The 10,042-nt window shown below is 44.5% G+C and overlaps 1 long non-coding RNA gene across 1 annotated transcript in view; it reads left to right on the plus strand.

Annotated features, from left to right (window-relative positions):
- The first annotated feature begins 269 nt into the window (after positions 1-269).
- LOC114069290 overlaps positions 270-10,042 on the plus strand; it is a 15,698-nt gene continuing 5,925 nt past the window's right edge. Inside the window, exons 1-2 of the long non-coding RNA XR_003573749.1 lie at positions 270-280; positions 6,885-6,888. This is a non-coding gene — a long non-coding RNA (uncharacterized LOC114069290). The remainder of the gene's footprint in view (positions 281-6,884; positions 6,889-10,042) is intronic.

Below are 10,042 nucleotides of genomic sequence, written 5' to 3' on the forward strand. Positions count from 1 at the left end.
CTGCTGCCAAGGGAATGGAGAAGAATGCATTCGCGATGTCAATAGTGGCGTACCACCTCGCTGCCTTAGACTCCAACTCGTACTGGAGCTCCAACATGTCTGGAACAGCAGCACTCAGAGACAGGGTGGCTTCATTCATGCCACGATAGTCCACAGTCAATCTCCATTCTCCGTCAGATTTACGCAAAGGCCAGATGAGGTTGTTAAAGGGGGAATGGATCCTGCAGATCACTTCTTGGCTCTCCAGCTCACGGATCATATTATGGATGGGGATCACAGAGTCTCGGTTCCTTCAGTACTGCCAGTGGTGCACTATTGTAGTGGCAATTGGCACTCGCTGTTCCTCAGCCTTCAACTGTCCAACAACAGAAGGGTTGTCCGAGAGACCAGGTAATGAATTCAACTGCTTAACCGCCTCTGTCTCCACAGCAGCTATTCCAAAAGCCCATCTATGTCCCTTGGGGTCTTTGAAATACCCATTCCTAAGGTAGTCAATGCCCAGGATACATGGGGCATCTGGACCAGTCACAAGGGGGTGTTTCTGCCACTCCTTCCAGGTCAAACTCACTTCAGCTTCCAACACGGTCAGCTGCTGCAACCCTCCTGTCACCCCAGAAATGGAAATAACCTCTGGTCCCACATGTCCTGAGGACACTAACGTGCATTGAGTGCCAGTGTCAACCAAAGCCTTATATTCTTGTGGGTCTGATGTGCCAGGCCACCGGATCCACACCGTCCAATAGACACGGTTGTCCCATGCCTCTACCTGGCTAGAGGCAGGACCCCTCTAATACTGGTTTCTGTCCTGCTCGTCACAGTTTTCCGTCTGCAAATACCGGCGGGAGGTACCTTCTAGCGGGTCAGATCCCTGCCCATGGGATACCGGCACTGCACTCACTTTCATGGACTTTGCTTTTTCCTTGTCCTTCAGCTCTTGTACTCGGACTGCCAAGACATGGGTAGGTTTCCTGTCCCACTGTTTCATGTCCTCTCCATAGCCAGATAGGAGTTACTGAAGGTGCAGAACTTGTAGTGTCCTATAGTAGTCACCAGGTGGTGCTGTTGGATCACTGGAGGAGTAGAACTTGTAATGTCCAGTGCTTGTCACCAGGCGGCGCTGTGAGATCCTTGGCTGCCACCAGGTGGCTGGGGGGGGGGAAGAAGGGGAAGGAAAAACAACAGCAATAAAACATAAAGTTCTCTCAATGGAAGAAAACAAACTTCAGCTGATTAGGGTGCGTTGTAAGCAGGGCCTGCAGCCAGCAACAGCTAAGCCGAGAGCAGCAGCAAAAACTCCCCTTCGACAGGAAAAAGACAAAGAAAACCCCTGGCAGTGTCTGCAGCCCGCAGCCGCTCTCCTCTGGGTCAAGAGACTGAGCTGACACCCTGCCCCACCTCCTTCCAGCCACACACCAGCCCCCCCCCCCTTTGTTGTCAAGGAGACTGATCTCTTGGCCATTACTGAGCCTGACCGATTCTTTTGTTTCACATGATGGCCCATCCACAGAGCACATACACAGGGGGGAAGGGAAAGAAAAATTCCTTGCTGAAATCAGAACTATGACAATTGCCAAGTCATATTTGCCTTCTTGTCAACCAACACTCCAAGTCCTTCTCCTCAGGGCTGCTCTCAATCCAATCTCCATCCAACCTGTATTTATGCTTTGGATTGCTGTGACCCAAGTGCAGGACCTTGCACTTGGCCTTCTTGAAGTTCATGAGGTTCCCACAGGCTCCCCTCTCTAGCTTGTCCAGGTCCCTCTGGAGGGTATCCCATTCTTCAGATATGTCAACCACACCACTCAGCTTGGTATTGTCTGCAAACTTGTTGAGGGTACACTTGATCCCACTATGTCATTGATGAAGATATTAGACAGTGCTGGTGCAATACAGACTCCTGAGGGAAACAACTTGTCCATCAGGACATTGAGTTGTTGACCAGTACCCTCTGGTACAACCATCCAACCAATTCCTCATCCCCCAAACTGTCTACCCTCAAATCCATATCTCTCCAATTTAGAGAGATGGATGTTGTGGGGGACCATGTCAAAGGCCTTATAGAAGTCCAAATAGATGACATCTATAGCCCTTCCCTTCTCCACTGATGTAGTCACTCCATCATAGAAGGCCACTGAGTTGGTCAGACAGGACTTGCCCTTGGTGAAGCTATGCTGACTGTCTCAAATCACCTCCCTGTCCTCCATGTGTCTTAGCATAGCTTCTAGGAGGATCTGTTCCATGATCTTCCCAGGCACAGAGGTGAGGCTGACAGGTTGGTAGTTCCCAGGATCCTCTTTTTACATTTTTTAAAGATGGTGTCATGTTTTAGGAATGGTATTCTATCAATGGAAGAGAAGGCTAACAGTGAATTCTTCAAGGAGACTGTAAAGATTGCAATCTTTAAGATGGAGAAAATAAGAAATGTCACAGCCTATTTAAAGTAGACATCTGAATTTCTGCAAAAAATTTATGAATTTATGAAGGGCTATACCGAAGTTCCTAAAATTAAACAAGTGTGCTGGATCTGACTGTGATGGATTGAATTTCCCTCGTAGAAACCCATATGGTGCTGTGATTTCGAATTGTGACTAAAAGTTTTGATAACACACCAGTGTTTTGGCTACTGCTGAGTAGCGTTTATATACAGTGTCAAGGCTTTATCTGTTTCCTACTCTACATAGGTAGGTTGGTTATCAATTGCATTTTTGATGTAGCCCCTATGGCAAAGGAAGACCTATGGGGTTGTCCCACAGAGGCCCAGCAGCACCCACTATTCAAAAAGGATCATGATCCACTCAGATCCCATTTATTGTCAATAGACGCTTGCTTTACAGGTGCAACACCCAGGTATTATAAGAGGTAGTTTTTGCTATGCCCATTCTGCTATCATCCCATCTCCCTTAATATGCAGCTTTACTTACAGGCAAACTCCTTTGTGTCCAGGTAGTTAAAAATTCCCCTAAGCCTGTGCAAAAATGCCCTTACCTATAACACCCTGAAGCATAGAAAGAATATTTAGCCCTGGGCATTCCTGAAAAGGCAATCCTCATTTTGGTAGCAAGGGGTGGAAAAGTGTGCAAGCCCTATATCGGGAATGGGAGCAAAATTTTTTTAGGACCAGTTCTGTTCAATATTTTTATCAATGATCTGGATGCAGAACTTGAATACACCATTAGCAAGCTTGCTGATGACACCAAACTGGGAGGTGCTGTTGACTCTCTGAAGGGACAAGAGGCCTTGAAGAGGGATCTAGATAGATTAGAGCATTGGGCTATGATTAATGGAATGAAAGTTCAAATGCTGGATTCTGCACCTAGGATGGAATGATGCCAGTCATAAGTAGAGTTTGGAAGAGGAGTGCCTGGAGAGTAGCCCTGCAGAAAGGGATCTGGGGGTTCTGGTTGACAGCAGGCTCAGTATAAGTCAGCAGTGTGCCCTGGCAGCCAAGAGGGGAAAACCACATCCTGGGGTGCATCAAACATAGTATAACCAACCACTCAAAAGATGTGATTATCTTGCTGTATTTAGCAATGGTGCAGCCTCACCTTGAGTACTGTGTGCATTTCTGGACCTCTCAATGGAAGAAAGTTGTTTAAGTGCTCAAATACGTTCAGAGGAGGGCAAGAAATATGGGTAAAGGGCTGGAAGGCATGTCTTTTGAGGAGCAGCTAAGGTCTCTGGATTTGTCTAGTTTGGAGAAAAGAAGACTGAGGGGTGACCTCACTGGTCTCTTCTTACTGGTATCTAGTGACAAAACACATACAAATGGTTCAAAGGAGGGAGATTCAGGGGGGGTTCAGAAGACATTAGGAAACATTTCTTTACCAAGAGGGTGGTCAAACACTGGAACAGGCTTCCTAAAGAGGTGGTCGATGTCCCAAACCTGTCAGTGTTGAAGAGGCATTTGAAGATTGCCCTTAGTAATCGTATTACTTTAACTTTTGATCAACCCTGAATTGGCTAGGCAATTGGACTACATGACTGCTGTATGTCCCTTCCAACTGTTCTGTTTTGTTGTATTGTATTGTATTGTATTCTATTCTATTCTGTTCTGTTCTACTTGACACTTTCCTTGGTGTTTTTTGTATTTATGAACTCCTTGGGGATCACCTCCTCACACTTCCTGAAAGATGTGCGCAATTCATTACTATTCAGCCCTGGGGTTTTGGTATATTTATTATAACTGACAGAGTCTGACCTTGAGGTCACAACCATTTTGTTCTCACCCCTCTTTTCTTTCCCTATTTGGCAGCTACTGATGATCCCTAAGACTGACCTATTACAGAAATTCCTCTTTTCATCACCTTCACAAGCTCTCATAGGACTACAGTGTGAGCATGTATTCCACCCACCAATACCATCACCGCTGTTCTAATTACAGGGGTACTAGGACCAGTTTTCTATGAAGGAATTCTGAAAAGAGTAACTCAAATAACTACCTGCTGCTTTGCTTGTAACCTAGACAGGATACTTTTTGTTCTTTTTTTTACAGTTTTCCTCCTTTGACATCCTGCTACTCTGAAGCAGAAATCCCAATTCCCCATGATTCTTGCTTCACTAGATTTTCAGGACAAATGTGAAAAACTGGTTCATGGAGTCCACTATTTTAATGGGATCTATCCCATGGATCATCAACAATGGGCCTGGCAAGGAACGAAAGGATGGCAATCGGTAGACGTTGAAGCTTGCATCCCTGAACCAGATGTGTAGTTCATGGGTGAAGGAAATTCCTTTAGAACCCTTGATATGTGCCTTCATTCCCCTAGTGGAACCTATCATTTCTCAACAGACCATAATGAACATGCTGAGAAGGTACTTGCCTGATCAGACTACCCTCTTTTATTATTGAGTCATGGAAGCACTATCTGGACTTGCCCTGGGGTGCATCAGGGAAAGCATAGCCAGCCAGTCGAGGGAGGTGATTGTCCTGCTCTACTCTGCACTGGTGTGGTCTCACCTTGAACACTGTATGCAGTTTTGGTGTCTGCAATATAGGAAAGATATTAAGCTATTAGAGAGCATCCAAAGGAGGGCAAGAAGATGGTGAAGCCATATGAGGAGTGGCTGAGGTCACTTGGTCTGTTCAGTCTGGTGTCATAGGTTTACTTGTTCTAAGAAACCAAGGGGGGATTTTTTTTTTTTTCTCTTGCATCATTGTAAAAGAAAGATGTTGAATGAGGGAGGGGGAAGGTGTTGGCTAGGGTGATTGACACACACAAAGGAACTAGCTAGCAAACCCACATTCCAGGTTGATAGCCCTCAGAAGACTGGGGAAGTGGAGATGGAGTTACTGATCTCTTCTCCCTGGTATCCAGTGAGAAGATCCTGTGGGAATAGTTCAAAGTTGCAGGGAGCCCCTGGTGGTCTAGAGGGTAAAGGCGCTGCACTGTCACTGCAGAGACCCGGGTTCGATTCCCAGTCGGGGCCACTCCCCAGGCAGATGGAGCTCGTTAGTCCTGTAAGGCAATCCATCTACGTCCTGAGGACCTCACTGCCGCCGTCCAAGCTCGCTTGGCCCCGGCAGATGAACCTTAGGATTAAAGGGTGGGCTCAGTTCCGTGCACACTGTGTCTCACCTAAAAAATCCAATGCGCAGGCTGGAAGGTGCAAAGACCTTCCCCGGTTCTTCGTTCGCGAAGACTGGCCATTACAGTTCAAAGTTGCATCAGGGGAGGTTTAGACCTCATATTAGGAAACATTACTGAGAGGGTGGTCAAACACTGGAACAGGTTTCCTAGAGAGGTGGTCAATGTCCCAACCCTGTCAGTGTTTAAGAGGCATTAGGTCAATACCCTTAATAACATGCTTTAACTTTTGATCAGGCCTAAATTGGCCAGGCTGTTGAACTAGATGATCGCTGCAGGTCCCTTCCAAGTGAACTGTTCTGTTCTATTCCATTCCATTCTGTTCTATTCTAATTAACCTAGTTTAATTTAAGAGGTTATATTTCTATCTTTTCCTTTTCTTGTGGTTATTATCAGTGTCCACATTGCACAATTTTTCAGCACCAGAGAGACTATGCAACCTCTACAGGTCCTGCAAAATGTCTTTACATAGACAATGTAAGACTATGGTGTTAAGCAGAATTGACACTTCCAAAACTCCTATTCAAATAGTTCTATTTTAATTGTTCTAAATGAATACCTCTCAACTTTAAAGAGGAATAGAGCTCATCAGAAATTATTCATAATATAGTCAGAAGGGGAGGGATAATCAGATTTTTAGTTAAAAAAAAAAAAAAAAAAACAACAAAAAACCCCCAACAAACTGCCAAAGAACTCAAAATGCCTTAAAAGTCTTTTAGTGAACTTTTTCTTAATGCCTATTTTTTATTTCTTATAATTTTACAAGCATTACTGTATCTCATTCAGACAAATCCTGAAGTAACACTTCTCTGATTTAACATAATAGGGGGTTAATTTCATAACCGAAGAGAGAAAACACATCCAAACTATTAGCAGACATATTTAGAAAGTCTTATAACTAGTCCTGATTTTGGCTGTGTGTTTCTGCAATTAGTCATTTTTAAAAACATTGTTAAATGGAGTGTGGACTCATTCAACCTTCATCATGAGATCTTTTTTTATACATGTTGTGTTTGTAGGGTAGTTTTTTTTTAAAATTTCATTTTGTTATTGAAATTGGTGGAAATGTAACGAATGTACAAAGGCCAAGTAAAACTAGAATTTAGAAGTTTTGAAGATTCAAGTTTTAATCTTTGTTGTTTTTTTCACTGTTGGTTTAATTGGATCCTTTGACTTTACTGAGAACAAATCTGGTCTGTGCCTATGTGGAAACTTGAACTTCTAAAAAGAAATCCACAAATGCTCGTGGATATTTTTTTTCCTTTAGATTGCTGAACCCTTTATCTGCAAGGAGATTAGTCAAGTCACTAGTCTGCATTTAAACTAATATAAAATTTAGAAACTTAGAAAAAGCATACTAGATCAATTTTTTAAATAAACAATAACAATCCCAATAGTTATTTTGAAAAATATTGTCTTTAACTTACTTCTTACTACTTTGGGAGTACTAACTGTCACTTTTGTTCAGTTTTGCCTTTCAAGGTACCCAGAGAATGGCATAGTAGAAATGGACACTAAAGATCTTCAACCACAAGCAAGAACCATTCTGAAGTGGAGTGAACTAAAAGTGGGTGATGTAGTGATGGTTAACTACAATGTTGAGGCTCCAGAAGAAAGAGGATTCTGGTTTGATGCAAAAATTACATCTCTCAGAGAAATTTCAAGGACTAACAAAGAGGTTCATGCTAAAATTCTGTTCAGGTAAGATTTCTTTGACTAATATGGGAAGTTTATTTACATTCTAAACAAGTAAAAAACCATAAAACTTTTAGGTTTGTTTGCTACTCATTATTAGATTAACATTATGTCCCAGTTTAAATGAGACACGAGTCTTTTGTTGAGGATGAGTTATGAGAAAAGACCGAAACTCCTCCCTCTAAGCAATTATAAATCTGAAATTAAGAGGTTCCGATTGAAGGAAAACAAATTATGGAAAAGGAAAAAATAACAGCCCTTTATTAATAGGTATGTGTGTATTACCAGAAACAACTAAAAGAAACAAGTAAAACAACCAAACAATACTCCTATACCCACAAATAATCCCCTTCAAAAAACAAACCGATAAACAGGCAAAGGGAAAAGTAAACAGTTCCATTTGTGCCCTTTGGTACAATTCCTACCACAGTCAATAGGGGGCACCGTTGGGTCACTGGAGATGCAGAGCTTGTAATGTCCTGTACCAGTCACCAGGTGGCGTTGTTGGATCACTGGAGATGCAGAACCTGTAATGTCCTGTGCCAGTCACCAGGAGGTACTGTGGGATCCCTGGTCGCCGCCACATGGGGGGGAGGGGGAAGAAGAACACCCTCGGGGGTGTGTCAGAGAAAACAAAAAAAAAAATGAGTCCCCTTTCCCTTCCCACTCACCGGGAAAGGGGAGAGGGAGAGGAGGAAAAGGGACCAGACAACTCTCACTCCAACTGGTCAATCTCCTCTGCACAGTCCTCTCTCTCCCCCTTATGTGCACAAGGACCACCGCCAGGGAAAAAGAAAAACAGGAACAGGAAAAAAGGGAAAAACCCCCAGAAAAACAGCTCCTCTCCGACAAGAAAAAAAACAAAACAGGTAGTGTCCTCAACTGGCAAGCAGGTCCCGAGCCACAGGAACCACCAGCCTCCACTCCTGACCTGTGTTCCAGCCACCCCCAGCACACCAACTCCTCCCCTCATTGCCCAGAAGACGAGAGAAAAAAGTAAACAATAGTCCAAGAACTAGCTAAACCATGACACATTAACATTTAGTAATTCTGCAACTGAGTCAAGTCGGGTTTGTGTGTGAAAAAAATTTATGTTTAACAGAATCACAGAATATGACCAGTTGGAAGGGACCCACAGGGATCATCGAGTCCAACCCTTAGCCCTGTACCCATTCCCAGGAGTCACACCATGTGCCTGAGAGCATTGTCCAAACACTTCTTGAACTCTGTCAGGTCCCAGGTGAGAAATCTGGCTCACTGACAACTCAGTGCTCTCCAGGCTAGAGTAAGGGGTGGTGCAGCCGTAATGGCATAAACTTGCACTAAAAGTTAAACAGTAAAAGGTCTCTGACATCTAAGGAGAATTTAAACTTCCCAGAGGCAATTGTATTAGATCCAAAGGGAAAATGGATGAAGGGTTGGGCAAATATACCCCCCTGAATTTCTCCATAGGGATGGGTGCCATTATCCTTAACCTCCCAGAGAAACAGCTTAGGCTAGAGAAGTTGTGCATCCTTGAGGACACATTCCGGATAAAAATCATGGGTCCTGAGTTCGCCACGTCATAAACCCAATGCACAAACTCAAAGGTACTTATCACAATGAGGGTCTGAGGAACATTCCGCCTTTTAGCGCAATTCTAACCATGATTAAAAGGGGGCACTGTTGGATCTCTAAAGGAGCAGAGCCTGCAGTTGCTCTGTGGTGGTCAGCAGGAGGCACTGCTGGGCTCTTCATTGGTTCGATTTTTTGGGCACGTGGGTGTCTATGTGGCGGACCCTCACAATCAGCTTCTCTACCCGGGTAGCAATGTCTTGCCATACATCAGCGGCCCAGATGGGTTTTCCCCTACGTTTCCAATTGGTCTTCTTCCCTCTGTCCAACCACTCCCACAGAGCATTGGCTACGATCCATGAGTCCGTGTAGAGGTAAAGTTTTGGCCACTTCTCTTGTTCAGCAATGTCCAATGCTAACTCGACAACTTTGAGCTCTGTGAATTGGCTTGATTCACCCTCTCCTTCCATAGCTTCTGCAACTTGTCATGTGGGACTCCATACAGCTGCTTTCCATTTACGTTTCATTCCTACAATATGGCAGGAACCATCAGTAAAGAAGTGCGTAGCGTATGTCTTCTTCTGGTAGTTGGTTGTATGCTGGGGCTTCCTCTGCCCGTACCACCTGCTCCTTTTTCTTCTTCTGCTAGACCAAAATTCTCACCTTCCGGTCAGTTCGTGATAATTTCTAGGATCCCAGGGCGATTTGGGTTTCCAATGCGGGCGCGCTGCATGATCAGGGCGATCCATTTGCTCCAGGTGGCATCAGTGGCATGATGCGTAGAGAACTTTTTCCCTTTGAACATCCAACTCAATACTGGTAGCCGAGGTGCCAGGAGGAGCTGTTCTTCTGTGCCAATCACCTCTGAGGCAGCTTGTACTCCCTCATAAGCTGCTAGGATCTCCTTTTCTGTTGGAGTGTAATTGGCTTCTGACCCTCTGTAGCTTCAGCTCCAGAATCCAAGTGGGCAGCCTTGGGTCTCGCCAGGTACCTTCTGCCAGAGGCTCCAGGAGAGGTCATTATCCCCAGATGCAGAGTAGAGCACATTCTTCACATCTGGTCCTGTCCTGACTGGTCCAAGGGCTACAGCATGGGCAATCTCCTGTTTAATCTGTTCAAATGCTTGCTGTTGTTCAGGACCCCACTGGAAATCATTCTTCTTGCGAGTTACCAGATAGAGAGGGCTTACAATCTGGCTGTACTCGGGG

Source organism: Empidonax traillii, unplaced genomic scaffold (genome assembly GCF_003031625.1).
Source record: "Empidonax traillii isolate 1590-97213 ecotype Southwest subspecies unplaced genomic scaffold, ASM303162v1 scaffold1227:size194917, whole genome shotgun sequence".
Taxonomy (NCBI): domain Eukaryota; kingdom Metazoa; phylum Chordata; class Aves; order Passeriformes; family Tyrannidae; genus Empidonax; species Empidonax traillii.